Source organism: Pleurodeles waltl, chromosome 2_2, assembly GCF_031143425.1.
Source record: "Pleurodeles waltl isolate 20211129_DDA chromosome 2_2, aPleWal1.hap1.20221129, whole genome shotgun sequence".
In the NCBI taxonomy this organism is placed as follows: domain Eukaryota; kingdom Metazoa; phylum Chordata; class Amphibia; order Caudata; family Salamandridae; genus Pleurodeles; species Pleurodeles waltl.
Genome location: NC_090439.1, coordinates 1,115,080,899 through 1,115,100,273, shown reverse-complemented (window position 1 = coordinate 1,115,100,273; position 19,375 = coordinate 1,115,080,899).

The following is a 19,375-nucleotide window of genomic DNA, read 5'->3' as shown; positions in this document are numbered from 1 at the left end:
AATGGATTAAATAGGCACGAAAAGGCTTTAGGATTAGGCTGCCTTGATGTTCTGTGTTTGCACATTTAATTGCAATGTTTTTATTCACAAATTAAGAACTGTCTCAGTGCAACATCGCGTCTCCTGTGTTTCCCACCTGCTCTTCCCAACCAACATGTTTCAAGAAGAAGAACTCACCTGCAGTCCAATGCGGTGTCTGGGAATCCTTGGGGCTTCTTTTTTCAGTTTTACTCCAGCTCTGCTCAGCTTTTTCAGCATCCAGTTTCCTGTAAGGATAAAAGAGAAATAAAACAAAACACTTGTGAGTATTCATCATTTCAGAGCTCCAGTCAAGAAAGAGACATCAAGGTACCCAGCGCAAGTAAGATACATTTATGTTTTTTTTTTCTCTTTTCTAAACATTTGACTAAGGGGGTCATTCTGACCCTGGTGGTGACCACGGAAGCACCGCCAACAGGCTGGCGGTGCTTCCTGGGCCATTCTGACCGCAGCGGTAAAGCCGCGGTCAGAAAAGGGGAACCGGCGGTTTCCCGACGGTTTACCCCTGGCCCAGGGAATCCTGGGCCAGGCGCCGCCATGGGGATTCCGACCCCCTTCCCGCCATCCTGTTCCTGGCGGTTTTTACCGCCAGGAACAGGATGGCGGGAACGGGTGTCGTGGGGCCCCTGGCATGGCATGGGCAGTGCAGGGGCCCCCTATCAGGGCCCCACAAAGATTTTGGGTGTCTGCTTTGCAGACACTGAAAATTGCGCCGGCTTCCTCTTTGCAGGGGCTTTCCCGCTGGGCCGGCGGGCGATCTTTTGGAGATCGCCCGCCGGCCCAGCGGGAAAGTTAGAATGACCGCCGCGGTCATTTGACCTCGGTGCGGTCTTTTGGCGGTTTCCGCCCGGCGGGGTCGGAATGACCCCCTAAATCCCCAAAGCTCATTTACACCAAGAGTGGCTGAGAGAAACGTGCAGGGGAGCTACTTACTTGTGCTATGAAGGAACAAGTGAAAAACCCATAAGGTGTATTGTGCATTGGAACTATTTACCCAAGCTGCAAAGAAAAGAGACTTGCAAGTGAATACAACTAGTAATTGGTTTCTTATGAAATCAGAGAATAATACCTCAGTGTGGCGCATATAACAATAGTACGTATTGTCACTGTTGTTAAACACATTTCTCCTAAGATGAGCTGATTTGTGAATAACTGAGTTTACTGTTTATCTATGGATCCATTACAGCAGCCCAGAGACAAAATCTGGAAACGTAAGGAGAGACAACCATCAAAAACCAACGCCACACTGACAAACCAAGGATATCCAGTCTTAAGCTGTTGACTTGCAGGTATGAAGAGTTAACGTTGTGGATTCGGGATATAACGAACACCAAGGAAGGAGACGGGCACTCCTCATTTTAATTAAATCACAGTCCTACCTCTCATTTTTTAAAGATCGAGAACTGCATCAGGGCCATCAACGACGATGTCTGCCATCCAGGCCATCTTCCCTAAGCCCTACTGTGCTTCCTTGTGATAATTGACAAACAACCATAGCAAGGTAGGGTGCAAGGAGTTGGGTCCATAACGTCCCTGTAAACTAAGCAGTGCGGGATCGCATTGTTGATATCTAACACCAACAGCATTCCTAGTACCCAGGAATGGGGTCCTGGGCCCCTCAACAGCAATGTGGGGGGAGGTGGCGCAAAGGCGCTCCCTCACCCTCCTCATATTCGGGGCCCGGGGATGGGGTCCGGGCCTCCCTTTCGGCACCACGACGCGGGGAACGCAATGATGCCCCCTCGTCTCCAAATGTCACAGGCCCAGGGATGGGGTCCTGGGCCCCTTTCCTGATATTGCAGTGTGTCAGGTCACTCACCTGGGGAACTTGTCTGCAGAGACGATATTGGACCCTCCTCTCCCAACACAGCACCCGACCAAGTAATGATAACCTCCAATAAGGCATTATCTCAACCTGGGATAGCTCATAGTGGCATCACCCAGGAGTCAGTTGCCAAATGTGCTCCGGGCAGTCTCTGCTCCACCCCTTGCTGACATCACTGCCACTGCCAGGGCCTTTCCCAGCACATAATCAAAGAAGCACCCCCTCTGGCTTGGCTCCAGAGGTCTACACTCCCTCCTTTGTTGAGGGGCATGGGACAGGCCCTTTCCTGGCACAGGTTGACAGCTGGCTGATTGATACAGAGAAATTCACCCAAGATCTTCCTCCTTCAGAGCTGACTTAAGCACTGTTAACTGCTTCCTTTGATGGGTGAGGTCTCTGTTCCTGCCACTGGGGAGAAAAGTAATTAACCGAGCCCAGCAGGGTCACAAAAGGCCTGGGCTCTGATCCGGACCTAAGTCAGAGAACTATGACACTCCTGAATGAGCCATAAGCTGAACAGATATGCTTTTGTACTCCACAGCAGTGTTCTTTTCATACAGGTTACAGTGTTCATTGGTGCAACTCTCGAGTCTGTGGACCCTAGGGAAACTCGAGTTGCACACTAGGGCAGCCTTTCCCGTAGGAATATAAAGGAATGCCACTAAAGTCAAGACAGTAAAGCACACTGACTCTCCCTACCTATGTACACCCACATTATAAGGCCTACTCCAGATCACCACCCACTCTGCATAGTACCTTCTGCAGCAGGCTACCTGTGCGCAGTTCTGAGGCTGAGCACAACAGGAGTCTCCCCAGGCAGCCCTCACACGTGTGCACACGTTCACATGTAACCAGCCATGTGCCTCTTACCCTAACTGCCTCACAGTAGTCTTTTCTTAAAAGATGGGCACTGACGGTAAACACGCGCCATCCGTTTTACCATGAGTTTACTGTGGGTGAGTCACAGGTTATGAGGCTCCCTCACAGTAAAAGGTCAAAAACCAGGTGATCCAAACGCAAAAAATCTAGAAGGATCAGATGGCCAAAACTGCCCTGTCACAGGGAGTTAGAAAATCTAACTTTATTTAAAAGACAGCAAATCAACAGATGCTCTCTGATGGGTTTTCCACCCACTCTGGCGTGCTCTACTGACCTATTGTTATTTATTGTTCTGTAAGCCTTTCCTTGGGAAGCAAGGAAGTTAACAATCGAGGTTCCATCCACTGAAAAGGGATCCAAACCTCTGACCAGACTCCAGATATTCCATACCTTCCATGCGGATATTTAAAGCCTGGTTATCTCTAGTGCCCATGATTGACGGATGAATAGAGCAGCCTCTGACAAAATGCCTGTGTTCCTCCAGGCCAACCCAAAACCTTCCAGGCTATCAGGAGGAGGGATTAGTTGAGGATTAACTTGTGAGGTTTATGCTGCTTGTCTAGAAGAAAAATTGGGAAAGAATATAGTGACAATAGGGTAGCCTATTGACAGTTCTAGGATCGAAGGAAATCATGGCTGGGGTTGACATAAGGGAGTTATGGAGATTAGCAGGGCCTGTTGACGAGAAAACTGAGCTAAGACTCATGTGATCATGTTAAATGGGAAAAGGCATAATTAAAATGCTGAGACCAAGACTACAGAAAAGCATGTCTGTTGCCAAAGTATGGGAGTCTGGTCTCCAGCTTAAGAAGGAAGGGAGTTAAGAATTCAAATGGGAAGCAAAAAGATCTGTTGACACTGGAGCAAATATCGGAGAAACTCTTTTAAAAAGAGACGAGTGCAGACACCAATCGCTGGAGTCCAGGAGATATCTGGAACATCAATCTGCCGTCACATTCAGATTTCCTGGAAAATATTCTGCCTGAATCAATTGTTTTTGCAGAAGGCAGAAGTCTGAATAACATTTGACTTATTCTGATAGAGGCTTGGATTTCGTTCCTCCTAGGTAATTGATGTATTTCACAGCTGAGAGATTGTGCATATGAAGAAGAATTGTACAACTTATCCTGTTCTTTGCAAATGTCCGGATTGCAAAGAAGCCCGCATGCATCTCTAAACAGTTGATATGCAGAGATGACTACTATTTTGATCATGTACCTCCAGATGATAACTCACCACATCCGCTTTGCCTCAGACTGTAAAACAAGATCTGGTGGGCAAAGAGAAAATTACTCTTCCTTTCCATGTATCCAGGTGATCTAGGCACTCTTGGAGTTCCACATAGGATTCTGAATCTAATTTAATGTGGTCTGAATAAGAGAGGCCCATTCAAAGGTGACACATTTTTAACCATTAAAGAGCTCGATAATAAATTGGGCCTGGAAAAACTGCCTTATTTAAAGAGGCTAGTAGTCATACCAAACCTGCAGAAGCACCTTAGGGAGATGACTGATAGATCTAAGGTGTGTTCAATTTCCTTTTATGTCAACAGAACTTTGTGTTAAGGTTACTGAAAAATTGAGTTTTCTGTATCTATTTTGAAACCCCAAAACTTGAGTTGAGGGAGTGAGAGATGATTTGTCTGTATTTATCAGGAAACAAACTCTGAAGCAGAAGGATACACATGTATAACTGGCATTGTAACTGGGCTCTGTTCGGGGCCTTTAGGAGAAAATCTTCTAGATACACAATTAAACGTGTACCCTGAACCCTCAAATAAGCTATTGCTGGTTTCATTATCTTTGTGGAGCACCGTGGTACAGAAGAGAGACCAAAGCGGAAGATTAGACTATTCGAGCTGTAGGTATTTTGTGTAAGCCGAGTGTACTTGAGTAGCAAGATAGATGTCCTGAAATGGTATTTTACTCTGGTCACACCTTACCATCCCATCATATGTCTTATAATTTCTGTTCTGATCGCTACAGTGCACAGGAGAAAGTGCAACTCACCTACTTTTATTCCAGACCGTTACCTTGCAGAGAAAGGTAACGCATAGGAAGTGCCTGTACAGGTGTTAGAATGGTAACTCTAAAGTACTGTACTGTTTGTACGCTACTGTATAACATTCTCTGGCCAATGCTAAAATTTTGCTGTGACCATTAAGAAGTGCTACTTGTACTGATCTATCTGACGTATCTCTACTTAGTGTCATAAGGAGTGGGGAAATACATTTATTGGCATTCTTATGGCTCCATCACCTACACAATAGTTACTACTTTGTCACTTTTGTGTGTAACCTTTGTTATTTGTGTTGTGTAGCATTGCAATATTATTGCACTTAAAAGTTCAAGCATGCTTGTATCATCATTTTTGTTTCCGGATGAGCCACTAATGCATTTGAATGACAAGTGTGAGATGGTACCAACCTATGTGGATGTGTTAGAGGGAGATGATTGTAAACCACAAAGGAAGTTTTCCTTATTTAAGAAATGTTTGTGTGGCTAAGAACTCCGGGAATTGAGTCCCCTATCTTTATTCCAGAAAATACCATACATTTGATTGTATTCTACTATAAAATCGAGCAACTATCATTCAACAATGAGCGCAAAATCAAGGCTGTAATTGAATGCATTAAGCTCTGGTATAGGGAGCAAGAGATTGATGAGTCTGTTAAGGACTAAGGCAGCTCTAAGGAACCTCGTGGAAAATTGCAACTTCAAGAATATTAATTATGACAAAGTGCTTATATATTACATACTAATGAGGACTAGAAGTAAAGAAGTTCAGGAGAAGTTATGGGCTGGATCACACCTCACAATCAGTGCTAATATTAATATAACAAAAGGAACCAGAGGAATCTGTGGAGTAAATCAGGGCCCCCTTCACAGTGTGGAAACCTTTGCCATCAGTAGGACTACATCACGAAACCTGTAAACATGAAATGAATCCTGATTCTGTAGCAATCATATTGGAAATTCTATTTGTCCCAATGGTGAAATAGTTTTTAAAAATATGACAACAAGCATTTGCATTGCACTGGGTCTAGCATTTGCTTGAGTTAGCGCTATTAGCTGTGTAAATTCGTAACTGGACTTTTCTTGCCACATAAACTGAAAATGAAAAGTAAAACAGTTGACAGAAGCGAGCCGATTCAAAGCGCTACGGCCACCATGAGCGCGAGAGTTATTGGCTCCCTGCACGAATGTACAGAAAGGATCGCAGCTGGGACGAAAGGCAAACCGAAACCGGAGGAGGGGCCATCACATGCTGTACAGGAGGAAGCATGATGTAGTGTGATGTTCACTTAGTTAAATCGCCTGGGGAGGGAACTCAGCACACAAAGGAGGGACATTTCACAAAATGCACCAATAGAAATTAAGCACTTAAGACAAGCACAACACAGAATGAATAGCAAGAGAGGGCGTGGTTAAAAGCCCGCAGACAGATTACAACAGGCTGGAGCGCTTGTGCGCTCGACCCTAAGAAGCAACAGGAGACCCTGTTTCTATTCACACGCCTCACCAGTGACCGCCTCTGAAAGCAAACATATTTCTGCCTCCCCAAGCCATCTTAATTACCTACACCTACCTCCTTCACAATGGTGACAAGGTGCTAGTGGTGGTGGGATAATGGGATATGAACTTGAGGGGTAGCAGGGAGAGAAAGGGAGTTCGCAGGGGAATTGAAGGAGTAATTATGCACTAAGCACAGTGTCTGTAGCCTATTAAAAGAAAAAAAAGATTAAAAGCTGTTTAGATAGAATGACCGGAGCCGATCAGATGGAGACTGCTGCATGCAGAATCTTCCTGAAGAAGGTCAGTGGGGACCACTAAAGGGTGGCCACCCGGCTCGCCCAAGCCAGAAGCCGGAATTGATTGAGCAATAAATCCCTAGACTTAGGTCAGTGCTGCTGTAATGCAGGCTATTAATGTCATTCAGCACTGTGCGGTTGGATCAGACGGAATGACCCCTTTCTAAATAATGTGTCACTGAAAGTTCACCCTGTAATAATCAATGGGGCGTTACTCAGTTCCCCGCTCAGTATTTTTATGCTTTATCTTGCTGAGCTATTGATATTTTTCCTCCATGTCAGTTGAACAAAGAAATATATATAATATCTATCAGTGAAACAGTAAGCATAAAAAACTGCAGCAAAACATTTAACAAATATGTCTGATGACGACTCAGTGGAGCAAAAATAGCATGAAAGTGAGCATGAAGCTCTTGGTAAAGCAGGTTCTGTTGTGTTATTTTAATTTTCTGGCATTTATTGCATTTATTGAATGTATCTTTGGCAATACATTGCCTCTTTGCACTGCAAAGACTGTGGGACATGAGTCTGCCCGACCTCACGCGGAATGTTTTGTGCATCGGTACCAGTTAGTGGCCTCTTGCCTTTGGGAAGCCCCTCCAGTGCAAGGATAGCCAACCAGCATCTACGAGGGCCAGAGTTTCAGGGAATCCACGCAAGACAAATTTGTTATTGTGAGGATATTTTTACGCTTTTAGTGTTTTAATTTTGTACTGAATTTTAATCTTTAATATACGCCTATTTTTTGCTGCTTTTGTATGTATGGTTTTAAGTAAGCAAAAAATGCTATTGTGACTGACTGACAAATTTGTATAAAACACAGCTGGATGGAAGTCATTTACATAGTCCGTGCTTTTGACGAAAATCTGGATCCTTCCTACTTGTAATGCATAGGAGATCTCGGGTTTAGTTCTTCAACACTTCGTATCAACTGCTGCGCCAAGTCCAATTCTTGTTGTAACCAATCAATATGGAAATAGTCCTCTATTCAGATACATTATATGTACATCTTAAGGATCATCCCATGTATACTCCATGATGCCTGACAATGCAGACAAAACTGCCACCTGTTTAATTTCTTCAAAACCTATCAAGGTTCCTCCCTGTAGCCCACAATCATACTTTCCAAAGTAATCATAGTCGGTAAAAATTAATTGCCACATCCATCCCCTCTCAGACCTATCAGTTTTTTTAATCGACATTTGATCTTCTTCAGTACTGTGCTACATGCCGAAAAGTGCTTCAGCGCATTTTATAATCACAATTCTGCCAGGATAACAGAAAACTTCTCCAAGTAACGTCTTGATCGCTGCAGCTGAACAAGTTTTCTTGACTGCAGACAATTGGCTCTGAAACATATGTTCTTGACATCACAGAGCACCTCCTGGTGTTTGTAAGAAGACAGTTCTTATTTTATTCAATTTATCAGGAATTTTGACACCACGGTTATCACCAGATCTTCCTGGAGCAATATGAAACCAGACTAGGTGTCCCCATCCCACTACGTGCATCACATCGGTCCTGTCATCCCTTTTGAATGGTAAGTCTACAAGGAAAGATCCAGGCTTGGTCCTTGTTTATCAAGTTACCTCTCTTAATATCTCCCATGGCTCAGACTTATCTCCGCTCCTTTTCAGTGTTTCCTAATCTCCTCAACTAATTCTATTTGTCTCCTCATGCCTACCTTCTAAGTGTATACCAGTGACTCATCGTCACTGAAGTATGCAGAATCTCTTGTAGGACAGACATTCTCATTTACCATAAATGTAATCTTGACTGGCTGCTCCTCTGCGCTGTGGACATTGATTGGCGCTCATCTCACGCATAGAATCACCCATTACTTGGACTTCTCTCATATTTCAATCCCTATCAATGCCCCGACTACACTCAACCATTGCACAAATTTGTCTGCATAGTTCACAGCCTTGATATTTTGTTAAATCATAAAGTGACCTTTTATTCATGTGTCACAAATTTATCGGATGGCGACCAACCCAGGCATGCTAAAATAATTACCCCTTTCAGCTGGACCACCTTCAGGTTTTTCTGATATGAGCCATTGTATTTTCTGAGAGTGATTATGCCATCAGTCATGAAACTGGCCTCTCCTCTGGTCTAGTAAAGAAACAGCTGTTTCAGAATACAGGAGCTACATCCATCATCTTTCACCTACAGGTCATAGCACACTTCCTGCCAGTTCCCAGCACTATTCAAGGGCTGGCATTTTCTCATAGAGTTAACATCTGTGCATCACTCCAAGACCTCTCTGGGACACATCATAAAAACAAGTCTTATACATCGAACCAGCTGACCCCATCCTTCGCTCTCAGCCCTTGAATACCAACACTACTGATATCCCACAAGTCCCGCCATTCTCCTGTCTAAATCCTACCACTAAGAATTCTATGATACAATCTTATTTTTATGTAACAAACCGTATGACAATTTTTCTACTGAACCGTTTCTGATACTTCATCAAACACATCTGATAGAAATGATCATAAATTCTAAAAACAATAAATAAATTCTTCCGTCACAGGCATGCCCTTTCACATTGCATAGGTCCCCAAACTCCACTAAGAAATTAGATTTGAATAAAATGTACCCCTGCTCTAGAACTCACTTCCAGATAACCTCAATTAGATGTTTTTTCTTTCTCCTCTGTGCAGAAAAAAAGAAAACTCTCCACTTGCAAAGGTGCAACTTTCAGAATACCTTCCTTTTCGTGGTGGGGCCACTGCAGTTGGATCTTACTCCTCCGATGTACAGGTCTTCTGTTATCTCCCCCTATCCTGGCGTACATTGAAGCCACAGTATAGTGGTATGTAGCTACAAAACCCCTCCACGTGGTGCTTTCTGCCTCCTCTTTAGTAGGAAGGCGCAAAAGGGAAAGCAGTAACTGTGGTTGCTTAATCTAGGAGAGATGATAACCATGTGATATTGTGTTGGAGCTAGGCCGCTAGGGTGGTACATTCTTCTGGCTGTTCTGCTAAGAGATGCATAACTTTTCTATTGCCCATCCCTAAGAACACAAAGAGAGGACATAATGAAGAAAAAAACCCTCTTTTAATCCTTGTATAACTGATTGGGTATGGGCAATATTACAGGCACTCAAGCCAAAATAAATCAAACCTATTATTGATCATCTGCGATCAGCCTTTGGAAAAAAATAATGTCTTTGCTCGGCTGCCGGGATGCGACCAGAGTAGCTTGTGATGACTGGTGGTCATTACCTGCAGGAGTTCCACTTATGATGGCAGACTTTGTGCTTGGGAGACCAGTCGTGGCACCGGTAGGCGGGGATGTAGGGCGTCTTGAATTTCGCTTTCTCTACAGTGAATAATAGAGCAGCAGGAGGGTTAGGAGGAAACACGCTTTGGGTGTCAGTGCGGAAACTCAACATTGAGTCACAGATGAGAAAAAGCCAGTGCTGTCTAGCAGGGCCACAAATGTGTCCTCTGAAAACTAACCCACAGATGTGTGCTGGTCTATAAGAATGAGATGATAAAGGTAATGGGGAAATGTTTAAATGTATTTGTTTTTAATAGGAGAGAACTTTTCCCTTTAAGTTATTGTAGCAGGCTACCCAGGAGCTATATTTTTAGGGTCAAGCATGCAAAGCGCTCTGTCCCTGGTGTAATCTCTCTATGAGCTTTTAACCACACCCATGTCACGCCCATCAGTTTGGTTGGTTCGTGGGCTTGCCTTTTCAAATTCGCTTGATTTCATTAGTGAAAGGCATGCACACGTCATGCCTTTTCCAGTGTTTAGTCCTCCTCAAGCGCACCAGCCAACTACTGAAAACATACGAGGCTCGATATTTTCCATGTGGTTTCTGGACTACCTTTTCTTTTTATTTCCTATTCAGCATGATCTCCCTGGGCAGTAATCGAACGCTTCGCATGACATCGACCCTGTTACATTGATAATTGCACTTTCCAGTTACATGAATAATTGCACTTTTGACAATACATTTCACTGCGAGCAAACTTTTGTTTCTTTTTGTGCGTCTGCTTTGCACTCGCTTATGTGAAACTGTTTTACTTTTCAGTTTATGTGGCAAGAAAAGTCCGGTTAGGAGTTTAAAATGCTAATAGCTCCAACTCGAGCAAATGTGAGACCCATTGCATTGTAAATGCTTGTTAAATAATGAGGTTTAAATACTGCTTGACATATTGTTTTTTGTTATTATTATAAGGTTTTGTAACTTGCTTTTGCCACTTTTCACTTATTTTAATTTGAAGGCACACATGATATTTTTTGTGGTCAGTTCGCATGGTGGAAATTGTAAAACATTCCTAGCAGCTACGAAATAGCTGGGAATTGAAGTTTCAGTGTGTGCAGCAGAAGATAAAGTAGACCAATAATAAATGTAACCCAGACTCACTGGGTTTTGTCTTCTGCATGCCCATTTGTGCATTCATGCTGTCCGGCTCCCCGTCAGAGAGGAGAGCTGGCTAACAGAAGGCCAGCACCGCGCCCTGTCCTGCTGACGAAGACAGCTTTCTGCGAGGAGATCCCATCTGTCAGCTGTGCGGCCCAGTGCTTAGTTTGTAAATAAAAACGTTTCGGCGCCCGAAGCCCTCCTCTTAAACACGTGGCTGCTGCAATTAAATGTGCGAACACGGAATACAGAGGCAGCGTAATCCTGAAGCCATCTCTGGCCTCTTCAATCTATTCACAGCCACTCCCTGCTCCTTCAGCTCACTCTTGCAGCTTTCTCCTTTCTTCCATTGTGACGCTTTTTCGTTTTTTTCTTCCTCCGTCTTTCCCATATGTGTCTTTTGCTCACGGGAAATGCCTGAGGTGGAAAAATAAGTGCCATCCCTCAAAAATAAGTGCTGGTGCTCTGCAGTGGAAACAACAAGCACAAATTAAGCACTGGTGCGACCTGATAAGGCTGACAGCAGCTGGCTGGGCCCTCTAATCCGGCCATGCCTTTCACTGATCAGGAGGTGGCCGTGGCCGGATCTACCCATAATGAACAAAAACACAACTACAGGTTTCCATATTTTGACACAAAGCAGGGATTTTTGTCGATCTCGTGTGGAGATCAACGCCGGTAAAAGAGGCTGTGTCAGACACAGGAATCCTTCCAAGACACATCCTTGGTTCCCTTTTGATGAATCGCAACAAAGGTTTCTCTTTACAAGAAATGTAAATAGAAACAGCTTCTTGTGCAATATATATATGTCATATCCATTACAATTCCCAACTGATGTATTTTTGTATGAGGCTATCTGGTTTAAATGGCAGCACGAGTACAATTAAATAGGGGTGCTTCCTATTTCAATATTCTGTCCTGATGATGACCAGCCTGATTTAATTCCTTTGATTGGGGTCGAAATATCGACATTGTATTAGAAATTGTGGATTGACTTTGAAAATTCAGCAGGCTCACAGTACCTAAGATTATAGGTGCTTATTTGAGACCTGATGCTTTTAACCACAGTTTGGTTATAGTTTTCCTGTAAATAGCACTGCAACACTTATACTAACACATAATTCACTCACACTGCGCCGTTATATAGGAGCACCTCAATTACTTTACTTTAAATTGTTGAATTTAAGTTTCTAATAAATGTGATATACTCCTCACAAACCTCATCGGTACAGAAAGTTCTTTATGGTACAACCACTGTTGTGGAGGTTAATTCATATCCTTCCCCCAGAGGGACCAAAATATTGTTGTTAAGGTATAGATCGGGCCATATGTTATCACTGGGAGTTGGTAGCGCTTTTGTGGCTAGGCTGGCTAGATTGGCTGGTAAGCTTCAGGCTTTACAGCTTGAGATAGAACGTGTGCCAGGAAAGAATAAACTATTGGTTCATTGCATGTCCTATTTGCTACTGTCTTTGTTCAAGAATTGTAGGAGAAAGAAAGTGTGAGATGACTGTCATTATTGAAGATATTGAGCTTCTAGCAGTCATTTGTGCAATGTCATTTTTACTGAACAAGACTAAGATCAGGCTATGCATAGGGACCCCACTTTTGAGGAGATCAAAAATGCATCACCGGGTGACGGCCAGCAAAATCAGAACTACTGGGGAGTTTGGTTCATAGCCCAGGTGGAACTAACATTGGAGAAAGACACCCTCATGGGAGATGATAAGGTGGCACCATCTTTTGACTCAAGCAACTGAATTATCAGTCAATGGCACTCAGGGATGTCCAACAAAGGGAAGAGCATTCAAAAGCATTTCTAGTGTCTAGGTTTTGATGAGGGAGTTGGAAGATGGGTGAGGCAGCGTAATTGTAAGTTCTGCACTAAACCATGTATGGCAAGTTATATGGCAGTGAATCTACTCAACGGTCCTTGGCAGAAGTCGGGGATAGACATCCAAGGCAGTATAGTTTTGATAGAGTATTATTCTAAGTGGACGAACGGAGAGTCATAGGGAGTTCCACTTCTAATTCTGTGATTAAGTTCGTGGAGGACATTTTCTGTAGGGAAGATTTGCTGGAATGTTTCTTGTGAGACAGGGGCCCTCAGTTTGTTAGTTGTGAGTTCGTTTCTGAATACCTGACCAGGTGAGGTGTGCTGCATAAAAATAGACCATATTATCTTCCTGGAGCTAAGTCAGGTTGAATGCTTCAGCCTTGTTCTCTCAAAAACTACTCAGTAAGTGGTTCATGGAGGGATCAGTTGGAGTAAGGCTTTCCAAGCCTCGTTACATTCTTACAAAACCACTAAAAGAATTCTAATGAGATTTTCACTATTTGGACTTTCAAGGGGATGTAAAGTGAGATCACAGCTAGCTCCATAGTGGATGAAAGGGAGGGTTGGGATCTCTGGAGCTTCTGAGCGAATGGTTTATGAGCGTGCATGAAGGGAGGTTTAGGAGAATAGGAAGAAGATGGGACAATATAGGTTGTGAAAGGATTCTGATAGAGTTCCTAATGAAAGACACTTACCCCTCATCAGATTACCTGGACAATTTAGGAGATCACACTTGAGGTGCTCTGACTCAGTTAGGGTTAGCGTCGTTTTCAATGTTGCCGTAAAAGTTGAGGGAACTGTTGTTTGGAACTTGAACAGGGTATTGATATTTGAAAGGTCAGCAGAGCAAGACTCCAGATGTGACAACACATGGAAGATGTCTTTCTGTATGTTGACGCCTTTGAGCATTCAGAGCACTCTGCTCTGATACCCGACGGGTGTGAAGAGAATGCCATGGGCCACAGTGATGATGCAGATGCCTTGGGAGTCACAACTCCTTTGCAGTTCTAATTCTATATTCGAATCAGAGGATATTTACTTACAGAATCCACTGTACTGCCATTTGATAAAGTTTGTTTTGACCAATGACTTTGTGTTTCACCACTGCGCATATTAGTTGCTCAATGTTCACCAGTAGCACATGGTATGTTTTGTTCAGTTTAGCCGCCTATTGGCTTTGACATGGCATTAGCCATTACTTTCTGTATTCAGTTGAGCCGCCTATGGGCTTTGACATTGCATTAGCCATTACATTCTGTATTCTGCCTATTGGCTTTGACATGCTGTATCCAGTCTAGCCGCCTATTGGCTTTGACATTGCATTCCTATTGACTTTGACATGATGTATTCAGTTTAGCTGCCTATTGACTTTGACATGCTATTAGATATTCTGCCTATTGGCTTTGACATGATATCATATATTACATTTTGTATTCAGCTCCGCTGCCTATTGGCTTTGACATGATATCATATATTACATTTTGTATTCAGCTTAACTGCCTATTGGCTTTGACATGACCTTATACATTGCATTTTGTATTCAGCTCAGCTGCCTATTGGCTTTGACATGATATTATACATTGCATTTTATATTCAGCTCAGCTGCCTATTGGCTTTGACATGATATTAGACATTGCATTTTGTATTCAGCTCAGCTGCCTATGGGCTTTGACATGATATTATACATTGCATTTTGTATTCAGCTTAGATGCCTATTGGCTTTGACATGACACTAGACATTACATTTGATATTTAGGTTAGCTGCCTATTGCCTTTAACATGACATTGCATTTGATATCTAGGTTAGCTGCCCATTGCCTTTAACGTGGAGTTAGACATTGCAGTTGAGAATCCAAGCTGTATTTTTCCAAGCTGTGTTTTTGCACAAGATGAACCAAGATGTTTTGTTCTCACAGTAGACTAGACATGATAAGAGAGAGTACATGGGTGTTGTTTTTTTCTTCGCTTGAGCTTGGGAACAGGAGTAGTCTTGGAGACCTGGCCAGTCTCCAAAAGGCTTGCTCAGTTTCCCAGGTCTGAGAGGAGGGGGCACACCTTTGTAACGAATGTAACAGGCTGCAGAGGGTCAGATTCGAATCTGCCGGACCTCGTGCTGGAGCTTGGCGCCAGCTGGCAGCAATCCCGTGTGGGTAGATGAATCTCTTTTTCCCGCGGCTGACAGGGGTCATCAGCTTGCAGACCTTAGAAAGATGAAGCTGTAAATAATTCCCACACGGTGAAGTATTTGTTTTGCTTTGCATTATAAATATAACCTGCTGTGTATATTGCAAACTGATATATTTTGTTTGATTAACGCGGACTTGAAAGCTACTAATTCGTCATTCATAAATATTGTGGTTGGGGAAGAATTAACAACAATAAAAGTCTTCTTTGACCTCACAAGTGCATTTCTAGTGGTTTATGTATGTGCTTAGAAACTAAATAAGAGGAAAGCACTACAATTGGTACCAGAAGTGGGGTGTCGGTCATTAAGAGGTGATTAAGAGGGTGTTGACGAGTTAGTAGATTTCTAAGTGCACACTTTAAAAGTGTAATTGTTTTTGTTGTTTGGAGAATTACAGAAATTGTTTTCTGTTTGGGGAATCACAGTAGCACGGCAGACCATGTCTGAGACATGTGTTGATAAACTGCCTGATGGTGCTAAGAAAAACTGTGAATTGTTTTCTGTTTGGGGAATTACAGAAGAAAATGCATGTGTAGAAAACGTGTGTTTTGGAAGTAATGATGACAGAAAGGTCTGGATACCTTTATCTGCTTACAGAGAAATGCAGGAGAAATGTAGGCAGTTGGAACATGAAAATAGGAATTTACGTGAGCAAATTAGCCCGACTGAAAGTTATAAAAGGGCTGTTTTTGAAGAATCTTTCTTGTCCCATTCCAGTAATGAGGGGGTTAAGACAGCTCCGAGCTGCACTGAGTTTTTACGAGTTACCGTTGCAAAATGCACAAGTAAAACGAAGGATTTTAGAGCAAGACACCCCGAGTTTCATTAGCTTGTTTGATTTTTGGAAAAAGAATAGCTCTCATTTGAGAGAAATCCTAACACTTTTGTATATGGTCACTGTGAAAAATAATATGCAGCTGCGCGCTTGTGATTTGGCAAATGAAATAATGCAGACTTTAGGTTTCTGCGCAGTGCAAGAAGAAAAAACTGATGTACATTTAAATCATGAACAAGGAAAGAAAATAGTGCCCCTAGCTAGAATCATACAATGGATCTGGTACTTGCAAGACAGGGATAGAGTACCACAGATAAAAGAGTTACCGGTGAAATTGTGTGCTCCATTTGAATTTGTGTCCACTGAAGATAAAAAGCATGTTTGTTTTACTAATGATTAATTGACTGAAATGTTGTTTTCTGGCACCGTAGAAGGAACAGCGTTGTATAATGTGTGTCAGATTTTAAAGCAAGAGCTACGTGAGATGTCATTTTTACGCTGATTTTTGGTTCATTGCTAATGTTTTAGCACCTAACTGGTTCAATTACCTTGCAGATGTTAATGAGAAAAATTCAGAGAGAGAAGTGTACACCCAGAATTCTGCCTTAGTGGGGATGGCTAAGTGGGTGCCCCAGAAATGTGAACAGCTGAGAGAAAAAGCCACTTACAGGTGGGCAGAGATGAGAGAGATGCACATTCCCCTAGTTTTGATAAAAACTGTGCAGCACGCACAAAAGCAATCTGTCATGCAAGCAGTCACAGAGCAGTTGGGGAGAGGAAAGTTACCAGAACAGAAATGGCAAATTTATCAGGTTTTAGGGAAAGTGATTGTTGCAAATTACCAAGGAAAAATCGAAATTATGCTGATACCTAGAAAAGAATCTGATTCATTCATACAAATTGGAGACAGAATGGCCCAACTTGGCAAAAATGCAGTGAATGGAGGTTTGGTAAAGAATGAGTCTGCCCCAGCCCTTCTGACAGTGCAAGAAAAGAGAAGCTGTGGCGCAGCAGATAAAAACCTCAGTGCTGATGTGTGGGCTGAAGCCCCAAGTGATCCTCCAGAACCTGCAGAAAATATAACAAAGGGCCTCAAAAACGTCCTGCTGATTATAAAACAGGGAAAGAAAGAGGAAGGGTGCAGTTTAAATGAAAAATGTTGTTTGCAAGAAAAGTCATACTTGTTTCTTTTGCAGATCCTACCACGTTTCGCCACTGTCCCTGAGTGTGCTGTGTGGTCCCCCTTCCGGTGTGTGCGTGTGGGGTCGGGGAAGGGACCGAATCCCCAACCTGAACCTGGCTGAGTAAAGTGCCAGCACCATGGATCCATTTTGCGCAAACTGCGCCTTCAGTTCAAGTTCAACTTGTTTGATTGCATTCTTCCACCGGAACTAAGCTGTGTTTTTTTTTTTTTTTTCCCTCTCGTATGGAACTCTGACTTTTGCTTATCTTCCAGCAAACCTTTCAGGTGGACCGTGCACCTTTACATGAGCAGAACTCATGCCACATCAAATTGCTAACACTGTTGAATTAGAGACTCATTAAAAAAAAAAAAAAATAAATTGCCCAGTCTTCTCTATGTAGATGTATCTGATGTGAAAGGTTATGAGATCAATGTGTTAATTCACTTCTATTGCTTTACAGGGATTGCTTTGATCATTCAAATCTGACTTACTGATAATGTTTTTTTTTTGTGCCGATGTTTTTTGTTTTTGTTTGAAACAAGAGATATGTGAAACAAAAATTCATTGGTCAAAGGGCGGAATGTACTGCCATTTGATAAAGTTTGTTTTGACCAATGACTTTGTGTTTCACCACTGCGCGTATTAGTTGCTCAATGTTCACCAGTAGCACATGGTATGTTTTGTTCAGTTTAGCCGCCTATTGGCTTTGACATGGCATTAGCCATTACTTTCTGTATTCAGTTGAGCCGCCTATGGGCTTTGACATTGCATTAGCCATTACATTCTGTATTCTGCCTATTGGCTTTGACATGCTGTATCCAGTCTAGCCGCCTATTGGCTTTGACATTGCATTCCTATTGACTTTGACATGATGTATTCAGTTTAGCTGCCTATTGACTTTGACATGCTATTAGATATTCTGCCTATTGGCTTTGACATGATATCATATATTACATTTTGTATTCAGCTCCGCTGCCTATTGGCTTTGACATGATATCATATATTACATTTTGTATTCAGCTTAACTGCCTATTGGCTTTGACATGACCTTATACATTGCATTTTGTATTCAGCTCAGCTGCCTATTGGCTTTGACATGATATTATACATTGCATTTTATATTCAGCTCAGCTGCCTATTGGCTTTGACATGATATTAGACATTGCATTTTGTATTCAGCTCAGCTGCCTATGGGCTTTGACATGATATTATACATTGCATTTTGTATTCAGCTTAGATGCCTATTGGCTTTGACATGACACTAGACATTACATTTGATATTTAGGTTAGCTGCCTATTGCCTTTAACATGACATTGCATTTGATATCTAGGTTAGCTGCCCATTGCCTTTAACGTGGAGTTAGACATTGCAGTTGAGAATCCAAGCTGTATTTTTCCAAGCTGTGTTTTTGCACAAGATGAACCAAGATGTTTTGTTCTCACAGTAGACTAGACATGATAAGAGAGAGTACATGGGTGTTGTTTTTTCTTCGCTTGAGCTTGGGAACAGGAGTAGTCTTGGAGACCTGGCCAGTCTCCAAAAGGCTAGCTCAGTTTCCCAGGTCTGAGAGGAGGGGGCACACCTTTGTAACGAATGTAACAGGCTGCAGAGGGTCAGATTCGAATCTGCCGGACCTCGTGCTGGAGCTTGGCGCCAGCTGGCAGCAATCCCGTGTGGGTAGATGAATCTCTCTTTCCCGCGGCTGACAGGGGTCATCAGCTTGCAGACCTTAGAAAGATGAAGCTGTAAATAATTCCCACACGGTGAAGTATTTGTTTTGCTTTGCATTATAAATATAACCTGCTGTGTATATTGCAAACTGATATATTTTGTTTGATTAACGCGGACTTGAAAGCTACTAATTCGTCATTCATAAATATTGTGGTTGGGGAAGAATTAACAACAATAAAAGTCTTCTTTGACCTCACAAGTGCATTTCTAGTGGTTTATGTATGTGCTTAGAAACTAAATAAGAGGAAAGCACTACATCCACTTACTCATTTTGTGTGGCAAATGAAAATCTAAGGAGCAAATTTGTCTCCACTTTCCACTCTCTGAGGGGGACTGTGAGAACCAAAGTAACTTTTATACAAGGATATTTCAATAAGCATTGGATGCTAAGTTGATGTTTTAAATTCTGTATTGTTCCATTGTGGCTCCTGAGTTATTGTTTTTAACTCTTTGGTCTTTTCACACGTGTCTTGGATTAAAAAGCCTGTATACACTATGGTGGTTGTCACAATGAATTCTCTGTGTATTACATTCCAGAAAGTAAATCAAATGTCTTCTTATACGAACAATGCACTGCCAAAATATCATATACATAATATGTTTATGAATAAATAGAACACTGGAATGTTGAAAGCCCCATTCAAACCTGTGTATGAAGTCTTTCATCAAGCATTGTGCAACCATTGCAGCATCAGTCTTCCTTGTTGGAAGCACTTCCATCGAT